The 26,500-nt window shown below is 44.1% G+C and overlaps 1 protein-coding gene across 3 annotated transcripts in view; it reads right to left on the reverse strand.

Annotated features, from left to right (window-relative positions):
* Cen (cerebellar degeneration-related protein 2-like) overlaps positions 1-26,500 on the reverse strand; it is a 298,305-nt gene that overhangs the window by 86,853 nt on the left and 184,952 nt on the right. The window lies entirely within an intron of this gene.

Here is a 26,500-nt window from a genome sequence, read left to right on the forward strand (position 1 = left end):
GTGTTCCCCGAGGTCCCTGCGGGCATCTTGGTAATTATGAAAACCACGAGTAATGTGTTACAATGTGTACCCTAGTCAGGAGGTAACAACCACACTTTTCTCCCAGCCACAGCAGCTTCCCCTCACCATAAAGCAAGCGTCCTCACCACACAAACAATTGATACATTACATCTACTAAAACTCGGTCAATAATGAAGTATAGTAAACCCGCCAGTTAACTAGGCAGGAAATACCACAAGATAACATAAATGTTTATTAAAAATTCTTTATAAATATATTAAATACAATAATGTAGAGTGGTGGCCGGGGGGGGGGGGTAAGTGGGTGGTGGTTTTAGGGATGATGATGAAGTGGGGAATGGTGAGTAAGTGAAGGGGATGTGCATGGTGAAGAGGGGAGTGGGTATAGTGGTGGTGGATTAATGACTATAATTGTGATAATTACTATGATCACTCGCCATCATCATGACACTCACCATCATCAGTTAACACAACAGGTGTCAGGGTCTAGCAACAGGTGTCAGGGTCTAGCAACAGTTCTTTGTCTTTTACATTAATTTACAAACCTTGTTTTAGCGTTGCAAGACAGTAATCATGTGTACAAGGTGGCTTCCTCCATGCTACTACAGTGGATACCCCCGGGGCCCTCCCGAGGATTACCTCGTGTGGCTACCCCAGGGACTATTCCTGTTCCTAACCCTTTGAGTACTTTCGTTCCTACCCCAGGGATAACCTCCCTTCCTACAAATAGGGCTACCCCCGTTCCTACCTCAGGGACAACATTCGTTCCTACCAAAAGGACCACCCCCTTTCCTACCCTAGGGGCTACCCCGGTGGCTACCCCATGACGTCCCCCCTCCTTGTAATGCTTGGCATTTGTAACCGGTCTCACTCATCCTGTTTCCAGATGAAAAAAAAGGCTACTTGGAAAGAGATACGCGTGTTTGGCTGGAAGTTAGAGAATTAATTGCCACTGGGAGCGACAAAACGGCCAATGACCTCCTTAATAGGTGTATGTAGCGACATGCTTGTCCCCATGTTTCTCTGTAAACGAACGTCTTATTTGGATTAACCACAGTGGGTTAATAACTCAGGATGCGACAACAATGGACTAACTCTGCGCACGGTGGTACAGGTTTGGCTTCTCTCCTAGATCTCTGGCAACTGTCCCGTATAAATTGACTTCTTTAAGAGTTTAGCTAGTGGTTCAGAGAACTGCTTGTTCCTTTAGTGGAAACCAAGGTGCCAGTTTGTCGGATTCCACTGTCTTGGATGTTTCCAGCGCAGTCAAGTTATTTCATTTCTTCCCATGTGTGTACAGTGTCCAGTACCAGAGTGAGAGAGTGCGAGTGCGTGTACTCAATTATGGTTGCAGGGATCGACTCATAGCTCGACGTGCGTGTGCGTTTGTTTTAAATAACATGTCATTAACTAGAGGAACGTGAGTAGATCAAAGCTTGTGATATTCTATCTTATTTAACTACTCGAGTATATATCTCTGTCACACTAATCTCCTAGAGTCTAGATCTAGAACATCCCACCCACCAACCAACTTGTATCCTCAACACCCACCCTCCCAAAATCTGCACAATCCAGGGCAACATGGGTTCAGGGCAGGTCGCTCCTGCCTCTCACAACTACTGGATCACTATGACATGGCCTTGGATGCACTGGAAGAAAATCAGAATGCAGATGTAATATACACAGACTTTGCAAAAGCATTTGACAAATGCGATCATGGCGTAATAGCCCATAAAATACGTGCTAAAGGAATAACTGGGAAAGTGGGGAGATGGATCTTCAACTTCCTAACAAATCGAACACAAAGAGTAGTGGTCAACAGAGTTAAATCGGAGGCTGCCATAGTGAAGAGCTCTGTTCCACAAGGCACAGTACTCGCCCCCATCTTATTCCTTATCCTCATATCAGACATAAACAGAGATATACACCACAGCACCGTATCATCCTTTGCGGATGATACTAGGATCTGCATGAGGCTGTCATCTGCTGAGGACGCGGTTAACCTCCAAGAAGATATAAACAAAGTTTTCCAGTGGGCAACGGTAAACAATATGATGTTCAATGAGGACAAATTCCAACTACTCCGTTATGGAAAACTGGAGGAGATAATAACTAGAACAGAGTATACTACTGACTCCGGCCACACAATAGAGCGGAAAAATAATGTAAGGGACCTGGGAGTAGTAATGTCTGAGGATCTCACTTTCAAGGATCACAACAGTGCCACGATCGCACGTGCAAAGAAAATGATAGGATGGATAATGAGAACTTTCAAAACAAGAGATGCCAAGCCCATGATGATCCTTTTCAAATCACTTGTTCTCTCTAGGCTGGAATACTGCTGTACATTAACATCTCCATACAAAGCAGGTGAAATCGCAGATCTAGAGAGTATACAGAGATCCTTTACTGCACGTATAAGTTCTGTCAAGCACCTTAACTACTGGGAACGCTTGGAAGCACTTGACTTGTACCCGTTGGAACGCAGGAGGGAGAGATATATCATAATCTACACTTGGAAAATCTTGGAAGGAATGGTCCCAAATCTGCACACAGAAATCACTCCCTACGAAAGTAAAAGACTGGGCAGGCGATGCAAAATGCCGCCAATAAAAAGTAGGGGCGCCATTGGTACACTAAGAGAAAACACCATAAGTGTCCGGGGCCCAAAACTGTTCAACAGCCTCCCATCAAGCATTAGGGGAATTGCCAATAAGCCCCTGGCTGCCTTCAAGAGAGAGCTGGACAGATACCTAAAGTCAGTGCCGGATCAGCCGGGCTGTGGCTCGTACGTCGGACTGCGTGCGGCCAGCAGTAACAGCCTAGTTGATCAGGCCCTGATCCATCGGGAGGCCTGGTCGTGGACCGGGCCGCGGGGGCGTTGATCCCCGGAATAACCTCCAGGTAACCTCCCACACTCTCATTTTCTCGCCCACCAGACTCCTCCCACTGCCCCAACACTCACCTCCCAACCCCCCACAACCCATGAACACACTTCCCCACCGACGCACTCAAGTCATGAGTCACACCTCTTAACTAGGTAAATCATACCCCTTAAGTCATCACTTACTCTCGCCAACCTTAAACTTTATAAAGTGCTAACTTTGTGATGGTTATTTAGCTGAAGAGATGGTGGAGGGAGACCTATCTCCCATCTGCTGAGAGAGAGAGAGAGAGAGAGAGAGAGAGAGAGAGAGAGAGAGAGAGAGAGAGAGAGAGAGAGAGAGAGAGAGAGAGAGAGAGAGAGAGAGAGAGAGAGACAGAGAGAGAGAGAGAGAGAGAGAGACTTGCCAACAAGTATGGTAAAAAAACACTACCACAACAAAAACTATAAACAGCATTTCGCTCTAAACAGAGGGTGACCTCTAACTGGCTGATCCTTACTTATTATAGTAATCAGTATACAATAATCTTCAATGCAACTAGTCTTACAACTTGTTATATTTCCCAACAGCGGCGTTACCAGCACACTCAAGTCACCTGGCAACCTTGACTCTCTTCGCTTTTCACTCTCCTTATTTCTTCAACCAGTGAATGAACTGTCTCTGCAAGAGGGGAGGGAGGGAGGGAGGGAGGGAGGGAGGGAGGTAGAAGATAGGTTATTTATGTTAAACAAGTTTATTTCCTGTTCTTGCGTTATGTTATTTTAGTTGTGATTTTTTAAGCAAAATCATAAAAGGGTGACCCAGAGAAGGAAACACATCCACCATCATTCATTTGATAGATATCTTGTAAGAGGTGGGCTAACATCTCGGTTCAAATGAAAATAACACAACCTCCCCCATTCCTGCTTCAGAGTGCAGGCACTGTACTCACCACCACACCTTCAGAGTACAGGCACTGTACTCACCACCACACCTTCAGAGTGCAGGCACTGTACTCACCACCACACCTTCAGAGTACAGGCACTGTACTCACCACCACACCTTCAGAGTGCAGGCACTGTACTCACCACCACACCAGAGTACAGGCACTGTATTCACCACCACACCTTCAGAGTGCAGGCACTGTACTCACCACCACACCTTCAGAGTACAGGCACTGTATTCACCACCACCACACCTTCAGAGTACAGGCACTGTACTCACCACCACACCTTCAGAGTGCAGGCACTGTACTCACCACCACACCTTCAGAGTACAGGCACTGTATTCACCACCACCACACCTTCAGAGTAGACACTGTACTCACCACCACCAGACCTCCAGAGTACAGACACTGTACTCACCACCACCACACCTTCAGAGTACAGACACTGTACTCACCACCACCACACCTTCAGAGTACAGACACTGTACTCACCACCACCACACCTTCAGAGTACAGACACTGTACTCGCCACCACCAGACCTTCAGAGAACAGACACTGTACTCACCACCACCACACCTTCAAAGTACAGGCACTGTACTCACCACCACCACACCTTCAGAGTACAGGCACTGTACTCACCACCACCACACCTTCAGAGTACAGGCACTGTACTCACCACCACCACACCTTCAGAGTACAGACACTGTACTCACCACCACCACACCAAAGTACAGGCACTGTACTCACCACCACCAGACCTTCAGAGTACAGACACTGTACTCGCCACCACCAGACCTTCAGAGTACAGACACTGTATTCACCACCACCACACCTTCAGAGTACAGGCACTGTACTCACCACCACCAGACTTCAGATTACAGACACTGTACTCGCCACCACCAGACCTTCAGAGTACAGACACTGTACTCGCCACCACCAGACCTTCAGAGTACAGACACTGTACTCACCACCACCATATCATGTGGGGTTCGAACACGTGGATAGGGTAAAGAAATACTCACGTAGGCTGGAAGTACGTATATTACGGATAATGTGGGAAGCGCCAAACAGCCGGCCTGCCTCTCTGCTCTCTCACGTAAGACTAACTAACCCCAGTACCCATATGTGAGGGGGTGTTTGAAATACTGCTGTGGTCAGCACAATATGAATACAGACAGTGATTCACGCAGAGACGGTTGGTAATGAGTCATCTACTGGTACACTGGTTACTGGTAACTGGTTACTGGAACTGGTACTACTGAGAGCTCGGCGACGCTAATGTATGTCGTCCCGACATACAACTAATACAAACTAGAGATGGCAGGTATACGGCTTGGGCTGATTCTATACAATGTCAAAGTACACAACAATTGAACATTATAACATACATAAGTAGAACATTGGAATGGAAGCTTACGTAACTGAAACTGTAATGCAATACAAGGTATAATATAGCACAACTCATCGAATGAAACTCAACGTTGGGATTACACAATAGAAGTGATAAAAAAAAAATTGATCGATCGATCTGTGTTCATGTGATCTACGGATTCTGAGGAAGGAATATATACAAAGAAAGTGTGTTTAACAGAAAGGCAGATTCGGTGCACTCAAATCTAGACTGTTAACTCTCAGAATTCGGAGAGAACGTGAACACACAAAAAAAAATTCTTGAATACTGATAAGTTGATACTGTAATTATTCATCTATACAGGTTATTTACATTTAACCCCAACTCTGCTAGGGTAAGATTGACATATGCAGAATGGGTGTCATCTCTGGGAGGATCAAACTCTGTTGCATTGGCTAACTCATGCTGTATTTGAGGCAAATCTGAATTGGAAGTTACAAATGATACTTGAGGATTTCTCAATACCTGTCGTGTACGTAAGGAATAACGACATTCAGGTTGATCGTCTGACTGAGTATCAGAGGAAGAGTGTACAGGATCAGGAGGATTGTCAGAGTCTGTCACATTAGTCTGGGTTGGAACATCATTATCATCACATACTAACTTCATATGATCTAAATGCGATTCTTTATACTGACCAGTACTAATTTCTCTAACCTTATACTTATTACCAGTGATATGTTCAACTACTCGATAAGGACCAACAAACTTTTGATCAAGCTTTGGCATTGCAGACGTTTTGTTAAAATTAGTCAGCATAACTCTCGAACCTACTTTGATTTTGGATGGCTTTGCTCGAGTGTTTGCGACTCTTGTAAATTCTGCTGTTGATTTATGAAGTGTTTCACGGATTCTTCTAAAAACACTTTGAGCTAAGCTGGTACGAGTTGCTATGAAATCATCAGGGTTGTAATTTGGTTTCGGATTAGAATATAACAACTCATAAGGCAAACGTTTATCTACACCGTACAATGCATAATGTGGAGTGTCACCTATAGAAACACTAAGCAGAATTTATAGCACACTGCACATCAGGTATAACTTCATCCCAAGTTTCACTGTTGGGATTGATAGTGGCTCTCAAGACATCAAGTACTTTCTTATTGGTTCGTTCCGCTATCCCACCGCTGCCACCATTTATCATGTGGGGTTCGAACACGTGGATAGGGTAAAGAAATACTCACGTAGGTTGAAAGTACGTATATTACGGATAATGTGGGAAGCGCCAAACAGCCGGCCTGCCTCTCTGCTCTCTCACGTAAGACTAACTAACCCCAGTACCCATATGTGAGGGGGTGTTTGAAATACTGCTGTGGTCAGCACAATATGAATACAGACAGTCATTCACGCAGAGATGGTTGGTAGTGAGTCATCTACTGGTACACTGGTTACTGGTAACTGGTTACTGGAACTGGTACTACTGAGAACCACACCTTCAGAGTACAGACACTGTACTCACCGCCTCCACGACTCTAAATTTTGCATGGTCATATATAAATTTTGCATGGTCATATAAAATATTTATTAATCCTGAATTTTTCTTCACTAAAATCGTAAATTATATTTTAGTACCCGTAATAATGTAATTATTTTATTACCTGTAATAATGTAATTATTTTATTAACGTGTCGTTAAGGTATATTGTACACCGAATTAATGACATACTTTCAACACTGAAATGAGGAACCTTACCACTATGATTCTACTGACCAATACCACTAGGTTCGTGGTACTGGTCTTCATGGTCAGTAGGACCTCACAGAATTTTCCCTCCTACATGTTGCTGTCTTGCAGGACCTGCATAGCTCCTGACGACGCACGAGAGTGCGAAAGATCTAGAGCTAAAGGTTTTCATTCCCATGTGGTTTGTTGGCTTGTTCTGCGCACGCGCGCGCACACACACACACACACACACACACACACACACACACACACACACACACACACACACACCTCGTCACTACCTGACAGAAAACACACTTCAAATCTATCCAGAGTGGACAGTCCATGTAATCTTTCTTTCCCTCTACCCACAACCTTCTATACAGTTCTATCCTACCTCAGTCTTGCCCTGCCCAGTCTTGTGCTCTTAACAAAATATAAAACTACACGTAGGTCATTTTTCACATCAGCTTCCACTCACAATTTCCTTTATTTAAATATCTCTAAATTAATTCTAATTCATTTATTTTCTACAGTCACTCGTTTGTTCTTGCACTGTAATTTCAATGATATTCATCTTATTAAATTCATTTTTTTCATATCCATTCATTCTTTCACCGAGGGGGTTTTAAGTCATGTGTTCCTGCCACTTAATTACAAGACACTTGTCTAGATTATGTTGCATCACTGTTAACTCTCGTAACAGACACCTGGCACACCGGCACTCGCTATGTACGGTACCACCACCACTACCTCTTCATCATTTTTCTCTTTCACCTTCTCCACTTCCTTCTGCTCTCGCTCATCATAACCGTCTCCTCTTCATCCTTTTCTTCCATTATCACCTTCACCTCCTCCACACTTGACCCTGGAGCACGTCACAAACTTTCCTCTCTATTTTTCTTGTTCTTCTTCTCTCATTACCAGTGGAGATAGTGACACAAGAGGGCCATCTCTGACACCTTAGTACGGAAGTAACCACAGCGTCCTGGTACGCATATATAAGCCTCGTAACATGCTACAAGTACCCTTGGTATGCGCATGTGGGGTACGTAGCACCCCTAGTATGCACATGTACACCTCCTCCACCACTTTGTAAATAAACCCTGTGGGATTATTACGTGAGCGCAAGCCTCCCTCCCTCCCTCCCTCCCCCAGGCAGGTATCCAGCACATGTTATCCCAAGTTCTGCTGCAATGAAACCTTTTACCTCTGGCAACTAGAGCCCATAATTATGCTGAGAGAAGCACTAAACCTATGGGGGTCCTAGGAACAGGAAATCAGAGTGAAATACTTCACGACATTCTCATCATCTTTCTGAAGTCTTCCAGGAAGCTAATAGAGTTCTTTACCTCCTGTATTAAGTCATCCTGTGTAATGGACTGTGACAAGGAAACATGGTTGGCTTCTTCCTCACTGTGTAAATATTTCATAAAAGATGGTACCCGCACATCAGGTCGTCCCTCAACATGCGTTACCATAATTAACTCCGATCTGTCTTCAAGACGGAACTGGATAAGTTCAAGTCAGTCCAGCAGCCAGAAGAACTGGTCTGGGACCGAGACTCGGAGGGGGGGGGGACCGGTGACCCCCCTCCAGAAGCAACTACAGGTAACCTACAGGTGTGAGGGACTGTCGTTACTGTCTGGTAATTATACAGAAATATACAGTAGGGTAATGTGCGTTTTACCTAACTAAACCTATCTTGAACTACCCCAACCTAACATAACCTAACCTAATAGGGAATAAATATTAAAAATGTACTGAAATTTCAATTATGTACAAATACAGGGTGGGCCAAAAGTAGGCTTACACTAAGTAGGTGTGCACTAAACTTCTGCACCTGCTCGGCATTTTCACACTTGCAATACTGCTTCAGTATTGGAATAATGGTTTGGATAAATTAAATCGAAAACGTAAACAAATAGTGAAACAACTGGAAGCCTACTTTTGGTGGTCCCTGTACACGCGCGCCATTTTGTTACAAACTGGCTGCTCTTAACTGAATTTCAGGTTGCACTCGCACAGCTGCGTGTGCACTTGTATTAATTAACCAGCATAAACACTCAACATTATTAGATATACACCAATGTGGGGATACTGTGTACGCAACACTATAATACTTACAGCAGATCTGGAGCTTTATTACATGCTAGTAGTTTGCCCACTGTGGGTGAGGAGACCAGCAGGAAGCACCCTGCCCACACCATCTGCTTAGTCAAGCTGATAGAGCTGAAACCTGTGGTGGTCACGCTCAACCTACACCCAACACGCTATATTTAAGTTATATTAACTGTACCTAACTTACAATGAAGAAAATAATACTTGTAGCTTTATAGACACGTTCACAAATGACGTCATGACTCACAAATGATAATTTAGCTTAATAAAATAAGACAGGCTACGTCAGCCACAATATTCTCGCACTAAGACGTAGTAAAATGAAAATATGAGGTGTTCTGTAGCTAGATTGGTAGCGCACTCAGCTCACACACTGAGGTCCGTGGCTTGATCCCCGGTACGGGTGGAAACATTAGGGGGTTTCCTTAAGACACCTGCTGTCCATGTTCACCTATCAGTAAAATAGGTACCTGGGTGTTAGTCGACTGGTGTGGGGTCGCATCCTGAGGACAAAAATTCACCTAATTTTCCAGAAATGTTCAGCATAACAAGGGGTTTTCTATATAGTAGTATGTCACTGATGTCAGCTATTTCTGTATACCCTGCACATGTACTTGTAGAAATAAATTATTATTATTATTATTATTATTATTATTATTATTATTATTATTATTATTATTATTATGTTGAGCTTCACCCAGCTAATTCAAGTGACGGTACCTTCTTTACCTCTCCACCAGCCCTATACTACACTCTTCCCCTCCTGTTTCCCTTGCTTACCTTCCCCACATACACGCTTTCATCTCACTCCAAAGAACCTGGGCAACATCTGGGTATCTTTATTTTGTAGACGCTTCCCCAACCAGTTTTTATCAATACAATACATAGATACAAACAGAAGACTGTAGAAGATGAGATAATCAGTCCCTCAGCCTAGGAGTGAGCACTGACTACCTCCACTTCTACAGTCTTCCGTTTATGCCCATGTATTGTATTAATAAAGCCACTGGTTGGTAAAGCGTCTGCAAAATAAAGATACCCAGATGATTGTATAAACCTTGGTAATAGATACCGACAAACTAGTTTAGAAAGACACGTGAGTAAACACTAGGACATATTTACTGGAAAACGTTTCTGTCCTGGGACCTTGATCACTTCTAATACACACAGGTTAAAGAGACAGTATACACAGGCGGAGAGTGGAGTGTGACACATACTGACCTTTAGGTCATGTGTCTTTCTAAACACATACATGTGCAGTACTATGAATCTTTGATGATGAGAAAGACATGTGTAACATACCCAGATGTTATACACATGTAATTTATGAACTTGTGGGTATTATATACCACTGACGTAACTGAGGAAAAGAAACGTGAGCAGACAAAACCATACCAGGAAATACCGAGGCTTTCTTAAGGCTTGTAATTAAATGACGTTTCTTCCCCACATTGGAAGAAACAATGTGAAATAAAAGGCTTACTGAGTGTGTCTGGGATTCACAAAGAAACATTATCATGATATACAAGATACAGGTGATATACTACATACTCTAGTTAACTGACATGATATAAAAGGTCACACTGTACTACTAGTGTGTACAACAAGTATAGCAATTGTGTTACTAACACTCACTAACACTTTCACTCACCCCCCCCACACCCACCCATAATTCCCATTACCCACCCGCCCACTGCTGTAGCAAACGCGAGGCTGGTAAATTTATGGGTATCTTTCAGGAACATCAACAAGGAGACATTCACGACCTTGTACACGGTATATGTCAGGCCCATCTTGGAGTATGCAGCGCCAGTGTGGAACCCACAGCTGGTAAACAATGTAAAGCTAGAAAAAGTGTAAAGGCTTACAACTAAACTAGTCCCAGAGCTGAGGGGTATGAACTATGAGGAGAGACTAGGAGTTAAACTTTAAGACACTGGACGACAAAAGGACCCGAGGTGATATGATTACGATGTACAAAATACTGAGAGGAACTGACAAGGTGAATAGGGAGTGTGTGTTTGTAAGGTGGGTCTAAGATGGACGAGGTCGCAGCTGGGAGTTAAAAACATAGATGAGTCACAAGGATGTCAGGAAATACTTCTTTAGCCTTAAGTGTGGTCAAGAAAAGGAACGACCTAGAAAGCAAAGTGGTAAAGGCAGAATCCATACGTAGCTTTGAAAATAAATATGACAGGGCTCACACAGCCAGGAGTAAAACCAATAGCGGCCAACAGAGGCTATGAACTGAGACTCGACCCCTGAAACCACAATTAAACGAGTACACCCACTCCCCCCACACACAAGTGAAGCAAGAACGACACTGTCCCAGGGGGGGGGGCGAACACACTTTCTGCCACACGAGAGAGTGGGGGAGGCGATGTGGGAGAGAGGGGGGGAGGGGATACAAGCAGCTACAATGGGAAAACAAATAACACAAAACTTTGTTCTATACACAGTTCATTTCCTTGTAAGAGTGAACTTTTCTCATTGCTGCACATCCTATCTCAGCGGATGAAGGCAAGATAGACACAAGGTGAAGAAATGGAACAAGAGTCACATGGATGTGAACTAATACAGAGAAAATCTTGCATGGATGAAGGGAAGTAGAGCAAGATTTAGATAAAGAATATAGGAAAGTAATGATGTAGCAGCAGTCTCTCAAAAGAGTAGAACAAACTTCAAAGTAGCGTCACTGAAGCGAGAAACTTGACAGCTTAAAAACTCAGTTGGATACGTACATGATGGGTATGGGTGGGTGTGAGTTAGACCTAACTAGCATAGGCCAGTAGACCTACAGCAATTACCGCATTCTTGTGATGACTACAAGAAGGTATTTACACAGGTGAGTCTCACCACTACAGTCACCATACCAATACCACCATCACCACCACCACCCTCGGGAGAACAGGTTAGGCACACCCAATCTGTCAAGCACCCTGGTAATGCTCGCAGGCTTACTGAGGAATTTCCCTCCCATATTCTTTCCCTCCTCACCTCCTTCCTCCCTCCCACCACCCTCATTCCCTAATCATTCCCCTCCCCCTCTCACTCCACCTGAACTCCCCGAACACTGACATTAACTGTGTGGAGTTGCAAGACCAGATCAGTTATCATCGTTCAATCCCACCATTATTTGAATTAATAATAAGGTAGGGGGTCCTGGAGTAAGAGTGAGGAAGGGGGTCCTGGAGTAAGAGTGAGGAAGGGGGTCCTGGAGTAAGAGTGAGGAAGGGGGTCCTGGAGTAAGAGTGAGGTAGGGGGTTCTGGAGTAAGAGTGAGGAAGGGGGTCCTGGAATAAGAGTGAGGAAGGGGGTCCTGGAGTAAGAGTGAGGTAGGGGGTCCTGGAGTAAGAGTGAGGTAGGGGGTCCTGGAGTAAGAGTGAGGTAGGGGGTCCTGGAGTAAGAGTGAGGAAGGGGGTCCTGGAGTAAGAGTGAGGTAGGGGGTCCTGGAGTAAGAGGTAGGGGGTCCTGGAGTAAGAGTGAGGAAGGGGGTCCTGGAGTAAGAGTGAGGTAGGGGGTCCTGGAGTAAGAGTGAGGTAGGGGGTCCTGGAGTAAGAGTGAGGTAGGGGGTCCTAGAGTAAGAGGCAGGGGGTCCTGGAGTAAGAGTGAGGCAGGGGGGTCCAAGAGTAAGAGTGAGGTAGGGGGTCCTGGAGTAAGAGTGAGGTAGGGGGTCCTGGAGTAAGAGTAAGGTAGGGGGTCCTGGAGTAAGAGTAAGGTAGGGGGTCCTGGAGTAAGAGGTAGGGGGTCCTGGAGTAAGAGTGAGGTAGGGGGTCCTGGAGTAAGAGGCAGGGGGTCCTGGAGTAAGAGGTAGGGGGTCCTGGAGTAAGAGTGAGGTAGGGGGTCCTGGAGTAAGAGGTAGGGAGTCCTGGAGTAAGAGTGAGGTAGGGGGTCCTGGAGTAAGAGTGAGGTAGGGGGTCCTGGAGTAAGAGTGAGGTAGGGGGTCCTGGAGTAAGAGTGAGGTAGGGGGTCCTGGAGTAAGAGTGAGGTAGGGGGTCCTGGAGTAAGAGTGAGGTAGGGGGTCCTGGAGTAAGAGTGAGGTAGGGGGTCCTGGAGTAAGAGTGAGGTAGGGGGTCCTGGAGTAAGAGTGAGGTAGGGGATCCTGGAGTAAGAGTGAGGTAGGGGATCCTGGAGTAAGAGTGAGGTAGGGGGTCCTGGAGTAAGAGTGAGGTAGGGGTCCTGGAGTAAGAGTGAGGTCGAGGTCCCATGCGTGTCCAGCAGGTAGTTACCACAACCAGTCATCAACTAGATCAATATTTACTCCCACATTTTACCTGTCGTGTTCAGTGTTGCACAGACCAAACATTGTGTTCTCTGATTAAAATTTTTTACTTGTAATACATATAATTGGGATGAGGGATGGATTCAACACGTGAAGAGTCACTCTTACTCCAGGACCCCCTACCTCACTCTTACTCCAGGACCCCCTACCTCACTCTTACTCCAGGATCCCCTACCTCACTCTTACTCCAGGACCCCCTACCTCACTCTTACTCCAGGACCCCCTACCTCACTCTTACTCCAGGACCCCCTACCTCACTCTTACTCCAGGACCCCCTACCTCACTCTTACTCCAGGATCCCCTACCTCACTCTTACTCCAGGACCCCCTACCTCACTCTTACTCCAGGACCCCCTACCTCACTCTTACTCCAGGACCCCCTACCTCACTCTTACTCCAGGACCCCCTACCTCACTCTTACTCCAGGACCCCCTACCTCACTCTTACTCCAGGACCCCCTACCTCACTCTTACTCCAGGACCCCCTACCTCACTCTTACTCCAGGACCCCCTACCTCACTCTTACTCCAGGACCCCCTACCTCACTCTTACTCCAGGACCCCCTACCTCACTCTTACTCCAGGACCCCCTTCCTCACTCTTACTCCAGGACCCCCTTCCTCACTCTTACTCCAGGGCCCCTTATGGTCAGCCTGGTGCCCTGTCTCACGACCCCTGATAGTTGGGTCTGTCACCCTGTTGGTCAGTTTGGTGTTTTAACAAATAAACAATTACGTTGTTCCAATTTATGAACCAGCTGCGTCACGCTGTTCCAGCTTATGAACCAGCTGCGTCACGCTGTTCAAACTTTTGAACCAGCTGCGTCACGCTGTTCCAGCTTATGAACCAGCTGCGTCACGCTGTTCCAGCTTATGAACCAACTGCGTCACGCTGTTCAAACTTTTGAATCAGCTGCGTCACGCTGTTCAAACTTTTGAATCAGCTGCGTCACGCTGTTCAAACTTTTGAATCAGCTGCGTCACGCTGTTCAAACTTATGAACTAGCTGCGTCATGCTGTTCAAGCTTATGAACCAGCTGCGTCATGCTGTTCAAGCTTATGAACCAGCTGCGTCATGCTGTTCAAGCTTATGAACCAGCTGCGTCATGCTGTTCAAGCTTATGAACCAGCTGTGCTACGTTGTTCCAACTTATGAACCAGCTGTGTTACGTTTTTCAAACTTATGAACCGGCTGTGTTACGTTGTTCAAACTTGTGAACCAGCTGTGTTACGTTGTTTAAACTTGTGAACCAGCTATGTTACGTTGTTCAAACTTGTGAACCAGCTGTGTTACGTTGTTCAAACTTGTGAACCAGCTGTGTTACGTTGTTCAAACTTGAACGAGTCAACTTTAACCCTAAACCAATTATTCTACAGAAAATTATAGTACAAAAGATGATTGTCACGTCTTCGTAGCTGCAGACTGGAATTCGAAAAACAATTTTCTCGTTGTGTATTTTGGACCTGGTTCGTAAGGCTAATCGTAATTCTGGTGTTCGTAAGTCAAGGACAACCTATAGTGGCATTGGGCACTATACGGCGTGGTGTGAAGTATGACAGTGAAGCTAAGAACAAGCAGGTCTCGACCTTAATGTAATAGTCGATAAAACTTTTTTTTTTTTTTAACTCAGCTCAGGACTACTGCCATGGAATCTAACCCCCCCTCCCTCCCGGTGGAAATAGGAAGAGAGGCATTAGTCTGTCCTTGCGCTCTCACCCTTGTAGTGGGTGGTGTTAGAGGAGAGTATCCCATCCCAAACTGAGAATTTTAAATATCTAATACTGGATTGGATCCCGTAAAGGTATTGCCAAGAGCGTCCCCTGATCTGTAGTGAGCCCTTGGTAACACGTGTGTTGTGTGTGAGCTCTTGAACCTCGAGACCACGGCAGACCGACGCTGAAGACGACACATGCTGGTCTTGAACTTGGACACTCCCTCACCCCTACAGACGACAATGTTTGAACCTCAAGACAACAGAGTTGAAGCTGCTGGTCTGCCAAGCGTTCATTTCAGAAGCAATGTCAAAAAGAGTCAGGAGTGCCCAAGCGCCGTCAACTCTAAGTGGCACCGTGCCAAATAATTTGACACAATGATGGATCCAAATGGTGTGCTGGCAATGACAGTGAGGGCAAGACATTCTGCAGAACAAGCTTTTATTTGTACAACGTTTCGCTCTGTGTAGAGCTTTATCGAGTAATGTCTTGATGAAGCTCTACACTGAACGTAACGTTATCACAATAAAAGTTTTTCTTACAGTGTCTTTTACACAGAGTTAACGTCGCTTCCACAGTAAGAGTGACTTCAACTGCATACTGTGCAGTGAACAAAGTCGTGCTCAGCGCTCTATACAACACCTACATTTAGTGGGTGTTGCTTAGTACAAGTGGAGTTTGTGTCATACTGAGGCTGTTACAAACAAGGTATACAATACCCACAAATGTACAAGATCAAGAGATAAGTTGTCTTTGAAAGTGTGTACCGAAAACCATGTAGTAAGTATCCATTCAAACACTGCCACTCGGACCACCCCAAGACGACACCCGGAGTTGTCACTGGTTTCTCGGCAAGGGTCTACAGGTTGTACAATCCTGAATATTTCGAGGAGGAATGTGACTACACTCTCTAGGTCTTCTATAAACTACACTTCCCTCTCCCACTTCATCAATAACTGTAGAGATCGTGTTCTGCAGATCATTAACACCCCCATGCTTAACAAATCTCGAGAAACATTCCATCCTGTACGATGGAATATAATAGGGTAACACAGTTAGCCTTTGTTCCCAAAATGTTTTTATCATAGAGTCATCTTGTGTGATATAACAAAGGGGGAACAGCTTTTGTTCCCACTATGTAACTGTTATACAGAATAGAGTAGAAGCTGACGTATACAACTATGGTAAATAAAAAAAATCCACCATCGCCCTGGACTGAGAGAATGTTCGACCTATGGATCTTTCACTTTATCCTTGCCAGTAAATACGAGTACAAATACACACAATACAAAGTATAGATGAAATCACGGAGACATTGTGTAGGCAGGGCGCCTTGCCTTACTGATGTAAACAGTGCTAGGTCTGCAAGGTCAGCCGCCTCACTACTAGTTAGCTAGTTACACTCTTCCTACGACTACCACAACCACTATTTAAGTTGTACAAGTACAGTATCTGAACCATTAATTTACAACTAACACAACCTCCGCTACTTTACTGTATAGAACTACTTGTTACATATAAAACTACCGCAAAGGTTTACTGTTTAACTACGATAAGCACTAGTTTGCTAAATGTTTGTTGGTAAAACAGACGCTAGTATAATTTGTGTTCTCGGTAGTAACTGGCCTATTATGAGGATAAGAGCTGGAGAGGGGAGAAAGCGAGAGAAATGGGAGAGGGGAAGCAGCGAGAAGAAAGGAGAGAGGGCGAGGGGGAGAAAGAAAAGATATTACTGGCTCTTCTATTGACATTACTGGGTTTGTTATTGCTGGTTATTTTATTGATGTTACTTTTATTAATTTCAATGCTATATTATTTTTTTATTATTGATGCTGCAGGTTTTGTTGCCATTAATGACGTACTGAAGTGTCAGTCACATTAACTTGTCTCAAGATAAAAATCAAGTGATAATTATGGTTTGTACATTGGCGTGCATAAAGCCTCTTTAGTGCTAAGACCTGGCAGTGTAATTATCCTCATCAACGGCAGTGAAATTACCATCGTTGAAGGCACCTAAGTGGACCCCTCACTGTCACTGTATCAACAACTAGTGTTCACACCCCACCAGGAGATATTAGGCAATGATTGGTGCCACCGCAACTGTCAGTGATGGTGAGTTTAAAGAGTCAGGTGCTGAATCGCTCAGAAGCTTTGTGTATAGTGTTCATCTAAGTCATCTGAGCCCACATTGCTGCTGCCTCCTGAGGTCTACTCACTTGCACCACTTCAGATCTATACTATTACACTATGGGCATGAGTCATACTAGTATGGGTCACTTGTGAGGTCACAAGCTGGATCACTTGCAGGAAGGGAGGGGGTTACAGTACGAATCGGTCAGTCTGGCACGTGTGTGTGTGACGAGACGAGAGAACATGCAACACATTTCCAGACAAAGGCCACTGGTCATGTACAGGTGCTTACCTTACAATAAGTTTTACATGACAATGGTGTCAGGGCCTCTCATGTAGAGAAATTAGAACCTATATAGATTCGGTTTCACAGGGAAAACCTTGAAGACAGCAGTAAAAATGTTATTTCAAAATTGTAATGGCGAATTATCTTCCAGCAAAAAAAAAAAAAAATCCTTAAATTCTAACTGATCAAATAATACTGTTTTATTTATGACTCAATATCCTTAGAAAGTTCAGGATATAAAACTGTTTATATTATTACAATGTTTGAGCAACTGTAATAGTTGTGATGAACCAGAGGAAGTGTTGTCAGGGATCGAGGGTGTAGGAGACATATAGGACCTGGAAGTGATGTCAGGGATCGAGCGTGTAGGAGACATATAGGACCTGGAAGTGATGTCAGGGATCGAGCGTGTAGGAGACATATAGGACCTGGAAGTGATGTCAGGGATCGAGCGTGTAGGAGACATATAGGACCTGGAAGTGTTGTCAGGGATCGAGCGTGTAGGAGACATATAGGACCTGGAAGTGATGTCAGGGATCGAGCGTGTAGGAGACATATAGGACCTGGAAGTGATGTCAGGGATCGAGCGTGTAGGAGACATATAGGACCTGGAAGTGATGTCAGGGATCGAGCGTGTAGGAGACATATAGGACCTGGAAGTGATGTCAGGGATCGAGCGTGTAGGAGACATATAGGACCTGGAAGTGATGTCAGGGATCGAGGGTGTAGGAGACATATAGGACCTGGAAGTGATGTCAGGGATCGAGCGTGTAGGAGACATATAGGACCTGGAAGTGATGTCAGGGATCGAGCGTGTAGGAGACATATAGGACCTGGAAGTGATGTCAGGGATCGAGCGTGTAGGAGACATATAGGACCTGGAAGTGATGTCAGGGATCGAGGGTGTAGGAGACATATAGGACCTGGAAGTGATGTCAGGGATCGAGCGTGTAGGAGACATATAGGACCTGGAAGTGATGTCAGGGATCGAGCGTGTAGGAGACATATAGGACCTGGAAGTGATGTCAGGGATCGAGCGTGTAGGAGACATATAGGACCTGGAAGTGATGTCAGGGATCGAGCGTGTAGGAGACATATAGGACCTGGAAGTGATGTCAGGGATCGAGCGTGTAGGAGACATATAGGACCTGGAAGTGATGTCAGGGATCGAGCGTGGAGACATATAGGACCTGGAAGTGATGTCAGGGATCGAGCGTGTAGGAGACATATAGGACCTGGAAGTGATGTCAGGGATCGAGCGTGTAGGAGACATATAGGACCTGGAAGTGATGTCAGGGATCGAGCGTGTAGGAGACATATAGGACCTGGAAGTGATGTCAGGGATCGAGGGTGTAGGAGACATATAGGACCTGGAAGTGATGTCAGGGATCGAGCGTGGAGACATATAGGACCTGGAAGTGATGTCAGGGATCGAGCGTGTAGGAGACATATAGGACCTGGAAGTGATGTCAGGGATCGAGCGTGTAGGAGACGTATAGGACCTGGAAGTAATGTCAGGGATCGAGCGTGTAGGAGACATATAGGACCTGGAAGTGATGTCAGGGATCGAGGGTGTAGGAGACATAGGACCTGGAAGTGATGTCAGGGATCGAGGGTGTAGGAGACATAGGACCTGGAAGTAATGTCAGGGATCGAGCGTGTAGGAGACATAGGACCTGGAAGTAATGTCAGGGATCGAGGGTGTAGGAGACATAGGACCTGGAAGTGATGTCAGGGATCGAGGGTGTAGGAGACATATAGGACCTGGAAGTGATGTCAGGGATCGAGGGTGTAGGAGACATAGGACCTGGAAGTAATGTCAAGGATCGAGGGTGTAGGAGACATAGGACCTGGAAGTGATGTCAGGGATCGAGGGTGTAGGAGACATAGGACCTGGAAGTGATGCCAGGGATCGAGGGTGTAGGAGACATATAGGACCTGGAAGTGATGTCAGGGATCGAGGGTGTAGGAGATATATAGGACCTGGAAGTGATGTCAGGGGTCGAGGGTGTAGGAGACATATGGGACCTGGAAGTGATGTCAGGGATCGAGGGTGTAGGAGACATACAGGAAATGGAAGTGATGTCAGGGATCGAGGGTGTAGGAGACATATGGAACCTGGAAGTGATGTCAGGGAACGAGGGTGTAGGAGACATATGGGACCTGGAAGTGATGTCAGGGATCGAGGGTGTAGGAGACATATAGGACCTGGAAGTGATGTCAGGGATCGAGGATGTAGGAGACATATGGGATCTGGAAGTGATGTCAGGGGTCGAGGGTGTAGGAGACATATGGGACCTGGAAGTGATGTCAGGGATCGAGGGTGTAGGAGACATATGGGATCTGGAAATGTCAGGGATCGAGGGTGTAAGAGACATACAGGACCTGGAAGTGATGTCAGGGATCGAGGATGTAGGAGACATATGGGACCTTGAAGTGATGTCAGGGATCGAGGGTGCAAGAGACATATGGGACCTGGAAGTGATGTCAGGGATCGAGGGTGTAGGAGACACATGGGACCTGGAAGTGATGTCAGGGATCGAGAGTGTAGGAGACATATGGGACCTGGAAGTGATGTCAGGGATCGAGGGTGTAGGAGACATATGGGACCTGGAAGTGATGTCAGGGATCGAGTGTGTAGGAGACATATGGGACCTGGAAGTGATGTCAGGGATCGAAAGTGTAGGAGACATATGGGACCTGGAAGTGATGTTAGGGATCGCGAGTGTAGGAGACATATGGGACCTGGAAGTGATGTCAGGGATCGAGTGTAGGAGACATATGGGACCTGGAAGTGATGAGGACCTTGGAGGAAGCTGAACTAATAACTTCAAACACACAATATATATAAATATAAATATATAAATATATATAAATATATAAATATATATAAATATATAAATATATATAAATATATAAATATATATAAATATATAAATATATATAAATATATAAATATATATAAATATATAAATATATATAAATATATAAATATATATTTATATATATTTATATATTTATATATAATTATATATATTTATATATATATTTATATATATTTATATATATATATGTCGTGCCGTATAGGGGTAAAACTGGTCAATTAGCAAGAACTCGTTTAAAATTAAGTCCTTTCTAAAATTTTCCCATATACGCTTAAAGATTTTTTTATGTTAACTTAAAATTTAATAATTTTGTACCAAAAGAACCTTAGAAAACTTAACCTTATTATAAGAAGCGCAATTTAATTTAGCCTAATCCAACTAAGTATATTTTAGACAAGTTTACAGTAATTTAATAATAAACAATGAAATATATTTTTTTCCTTAGGTTCAGAATGATTTTTACGGAAGTACTTCATACACAAATTTTAGCTTGCCTTATTCGGCAAGAAGAGCGTTGTTATTTAAGCCAAAATCGCAAGTTTTACCTATTCGGCACGACATTATATATGTATATAACACACACACACACACAAAGAAAATGCTGTGCAGTAGGCCTACCAGCAGCTACAGTAATAGGCAGGTCAAAATTACACAATTAAGAATAGGTTGGACATACTAATGTCCAACCTATCCTTAAAACTTTCCTAAAAAGAATCAACTTTAATGGCTTTCGTTGATCTTCGTGAATGTGACCTTTCGTGGGTTTCAGTTCTATATCGTTAGGTTACGTGAGCGGGGAAGGGGGAGGAGGGCGATGGTTCTCTTTCGTGAGTTTAGCTGTAAACTCATAATTTTCGTAATAATCCCTGACCAGCCGAGGGATTACTATAATCCACAGCATCACTCACTGACTCTTATGTTGCCAGTTACAGCCTATCTGTGTAAACCTACGTACCAATATACCAAGTATACCACCATCACCTCCGCAACATATATACCACCTCCCCAAAAAACAGACATGAGAGGAAAAGTACTACAATGGACCGCAATATATAAATGGGCAAGGAGAGGAAAATAATATATAGATGTACTTGGGTGGCTACTCAGTCCGAGCAAAGTACCCTAGTACTGTACAACCCCAGTCCCCTCTACCTCAATGCACGCGACACAGTTTCCCCTCGCCTGACGCAGGTATGTAAGCGCCAAGCTTCATGCTTCTGCTTCAGATTCTTCAAGACTACGGTGCTCTTCACCAACTCCAAGGCTGAGGGACTGATTGCCTCGTTTTCTGTATATAGTTCTGTCTTCCTATTATGTCCTTGAGTTTGTAATGATAAAGCCACTGGATGGAGAAACGTCTATGATAAAGATACCCAGATGTTGCATATGTGTCTAATTCATCATGTTGCTAATGCACTTTTGAAGACCTCGAGAGAACCAGAAGAAGTCTTTCACAAGTTACCACACAGAAACTAATATACCAATGTTATCGATAGAAGTGGCAAACTTCGGTCATTCACAACTCGAAATTAATTCAAACTTTCCACTATGCAACACCATCTTTGAAAGTCTGAAACTAAACTTAAGGGACCAAGAGACCAGTGTCCTAAAATACAGTAGCGCATTAAGTTTCAAGCTCCTCCAAATAAAATTTGGGCTTTAAGTATCAAAATTTAATACATGTTTATGAATCCTTTGTGCGCACTTATGTATATATATACGTATGTATACGTGTGCATATGTATAAACAATCAGGGCAATCACTAGGTGATACTATCCGATGATTGCAATAGCTAATTTATAAACAGAGCTTAAATATCAGTGTTTAGTGTCTAAAAAAATCTGAGGAAACTTGTTCTGTTTATATGAGGGAAGACGATAAACAAATGTTAATTAAAGTTGCACAAGTTATTCCCCACCGTAAGTACACAACATACCATACCAAAGTAGATTTAAAACAATATCTCCTCAATAAGTAAAGGGAACTGCATACACACTGACGTAGTGTCAAGTTAAGATACTGTACAAGTCTGTTTATATTCCCAGCTTGATACTTAAAATTCTTAAGAGGTCTTAAATAAATTATTATAGTCCAAATTTCGTGTTAAAATTAGGAAATTGGAGGCTACGAAGCCCACTAAACTAACATCATCTCCCTCTCACACTAACATGGAAGGTTTGAAGTTTATCGGAAGAGGTTTTCTCTAGATATCAAACAAAATCTGGGAATGGCCTACATAATATTGTGGAGACAACAGTCAAGCGTGCAAGTAGCCCCATGGACGTTGCTCTTTTAAATACACTACACTACTACCATCGAAAATTTGAAGATGATCGAATGAGTTCTCGACTAAATCAGAAATTTTGGGAAAAACTGAAGCTTATCGAACGAATTCTCAAGTAAAACGGAAATTGCCGACAATTTTTCGAAAACAATAAAGTTAAGAAATCACTATTTTCGTTCAATCTAAATATTACAAATACGTTTTGTTTTTATTTCTTTACCTTCTATTTAAAAATCTCTATTATCCTGAAGGCAAAATATTTTAATAAAATCCAATCTATAAAATTTATTCAAATTGGCAAATTAGCGCCCACACGGCACAAAATAAAAATAAAAACAGGTGAAAGTGAACGCCAATCTTTTAATAAAGCCTACCAACGCTGAAAGTTTGAAGCCAATCACAAAAGGCATTCTCCAGTAATTAAATTCCAATGATTCCAAGTTTTTAACAATTTGACAGACTAAACTTATGAGGTATCATCATCATCATCATCATCATCATCATCATCATAAAATGTATCATCGTTAATATTTTGAAGACGATAAGAAAAATATTCTTTAGTTGTTGGATTGAATCACTATTCTATAAAATTGGCAAATTGGAATTTATTCTGGCCATTAACAACACGAGCCTTGCAGTTAGAAAACCACGCCAGTGGTGAAAATTTGAAGCCGACCTGAAGAGCCATTCTCCAGTTATGGCACAAGTTCCAACGATTCAATTTTTAACTAATATATTAACAAAAATTTCTCTGGGGAAGTGGAACAGAATTATTCTTCCTTAAGTCATGCGTATCGTAGGAGGCGACTAAAATGCCGGGAGCAAGGGGCTAGTAACCTCTTCTGTATAAATTACTAAATTTAAAAAGAAAAACTTTCGTTTTTTTTTAGGTCACCCTGCCTCGGTGGGATGCGGCCGGTGTGTTGAAAAAAAAAAATTTGTTTGCAGACAGACAATACCCAAACAGGCAACTATCCTGTCACTAAGATGCATCAGACATTAAATACTGAAGTTGTACAGAAGAGGAAGACTGAAATTAATTTACAAAACTTATCAGGAATAAAAATTTGACACTAACATATGGTGCTCCTGCACTCCTAAACCTGTAGAGATCATTTAGTGTTGGGGAATGTGCGGTAATCAGCTTTGATCCAAGGGGAGGGTAGCTTCAATTCCTTGGATCAAGACCCTTCAACATTAAAGAGTGAGATAGTGAGGCTGGAGGTGTAAAGGAGAGGAGTGGGGAGGTGTAAGGAGGGAAAGGTGTGAGGTGGGGCAGACGTGACAAGCGGAGTCCAACACAGATCAATGAAGGCACTTTTATGCCTCATTAATACTGGCAAGTACTTGTATGCCTCATTAATACTGGCAAGTACCTGTATGCCTCATTAATGCTGGCAAGTACTTGTATCCCTCATTAATACTGGCAAGTACCTGTATGCCTCATTAATGCTGGCAAGTACTTGTATCCCTCATTAATACTGGCAAGTACCTGTATGCCTCATTAATGCTGGCAAGTACTTGTATGCCTTATTAATGCTGGCAAGTACCTGTATGCCTCATTAATGCTGGCAAGTACTTGTATGCCTCATCAATACTGGCAAGTACTTTTATGCCTCATCAATACTGGCAAGTACTTGTATGCCTCATCAATACTGGCAAGTACTTTTATGCCTCATCAATACTGGCAAGTACTTGTATGCCTCATCAATACTGGCAAGTACTTGTATGGCTCATCAATACTGGCACTTGCATGCCTCACGTCAACAATATGCCCTAAGACCCATACATTTCACTGTTTACAGATGTAGAACTAGTAACTAGGTAAGGTATGGGAAGACTGGCTACAGGAAAACTAAGACGCACCACAGGAATGGCCAGACACTTGGCTACTGGAGTTCAATCCCAAGAACGAAGTTATGCAAGTCGGAGACGTTTACAAAAGACCGGAAACGGAATATAGGCTTTACGAGCGGGGAAGAATGGAGGCAGAGTGCAAACCTTGAGCAGTGACAACTTGGGGTAAATATAGTACCGAACACGTCTAAAAAAAAATAAGTGTCTTTTAGGAACCTCAAGGAATCATTCAGGAACCTCTGGTTTATAACAGGTGTTACAGTGTTGGTATCACCTGGCTGGAGCCTTCACCTGCTCCAGCATATAAACCAATCAGAGAAATTCAAAAATATTTGCAACAAGATTAATGCCAGAGCTGAATGGGCTTACATACAAGCAGCAAAAGAAATATCTTAGGTAAGAAGAAGGAGAGACATGATGATAACGTACCAAATATATATTGAGAGGACTTGATAAAGACACACTGACATAGACTTACAGCACACAGGGAGAGTCTTGAGTCAGGAATAATAATCAGAAGAGAAAGAAAAAGCACAACAGAAGGCTTACTGGCCCGTGCTAGGCAGGTTCAATTCACGCCCACTCATGCACCTGTCCAATCTATTTTTAAAGCCTCACTTGAATGGCGTTACTCGGCAGTTTGTTTCACTCATCAGAGAAACACAGCTGGAAAGTTAAACATGTACACAAGTTACGAGGATGTTACGAAATATTTCTTCAGCTTAGTAAGTGGAATAATTTAAGAGGGACGATGTGGAAGCAGATACACACACAGTTTTACGAACACATACGACAAAGCACAAAATGGTTGCTTAACCGGTTGTATGCAGTTGGGAAGCTCCAGGAGCTGAGACTAAACTCCTCCAACCCCAAATAAGCGAATATAACATGTAATAATAATCACAAGGACTATCTCACAACACTATCAAACACCTAGCCACTATCACACAACACATGCACTCACTGTCAACAACACGCACTCACTATCACACAACACATGCACTCACTGTCAACAACACGCACTCACTATCACACAACACTCACACCAGACACTATCACAAAATTCTTTTTCTCAAACAATTTGCAGTCATGCACGAGTCTATAAACTGACATGCACTTCGCTGTTGCTGTTCGACATTATATCAGAGTCCCTGAGACCAGGATGGTATTTTTAGTCCACTTTTGTCCATTTTATAGCCAGTCTCTGAATGAGCACAGAAAAAAAAAAAGACAAAGCCACTTTCGAGTCCATTTCTGTCACCGATTATTGAAGGTCTGCGAGAACCCGTTTCAATATAAACATTGATGACTCAAATTTCATTACCAGCTGTCCACTCATGGCGTTACACCGCTTCTAGTGTTCACCAGCCACTGGTGAACAAAAAGGCACAAGTGACTGATCCAAGTTGGACCGAAACGTCGTCATAAGCTTCTATGTGCGGGTTATTTGTGTAGTCACCGGTGCTTGTGGCTCGAGAGTTCATTAAGAGCGAGTGTTCCTCTGTCTCCACCAGTCATCTCTCAGCAACAACTCGAATTTGGAAATTAGTGTCAATCGGGACACGAGGCTTGACAGACGATGCAACACATCCTTGAGTTCGTCCGTGGCGAGGAGTGTGTCAAGCAGCATCCGTCACGTTAAGGTGTCGGACCGTCCGTCAAGCCAGGTGTCGGACCGTCCGTCAATCCAGGTGTCGGACCGTCCGCCAAGTCAGGTGTCGGGCCGTCCGCCAAGCCAGGTGTCGGGCCGTCCGTCACGCCAGGTGTCGGACCGTCCGTCACGCCAGGTGTCGGACCGTCCGTCACGCCAGGTGTCGGACCGTCCGTCACGCCAGGTGTCGGATCGTCCGTCACGCCAGGTGTCGGATCGTCCGTCACGCCAGGTGTCGGACCGTCCGTCACGCCAGGTGTCGGACCGTCCGTCACGCCAGGTGTCGGACCGTCCGTCACGCCAGGTGTCGGACCGTCCGACACGCCAGGTGTCGGACCGTCCGTCACGCCAGGTGTCGGACCGTCCGTCACGCCAGGTGTCGGACCGTCCG

The sequence above is a fragment of the Cherax quadricarinatus genome, chromosome 41 (assembly GCF_038502225.1).
Source record: "Cherax quadricarinatus isolate ZL_2023a chromosome 41, ASM3850222v1, whole genome shotgun sequence".
NCBI classification, from domain to species: domain Eukaryota; kingdom Metazoa; phylum Arthropoda; class Malacostraca; order Decapoda; family Parastacidae; genus Cherax; species Cherax quadricarinatus.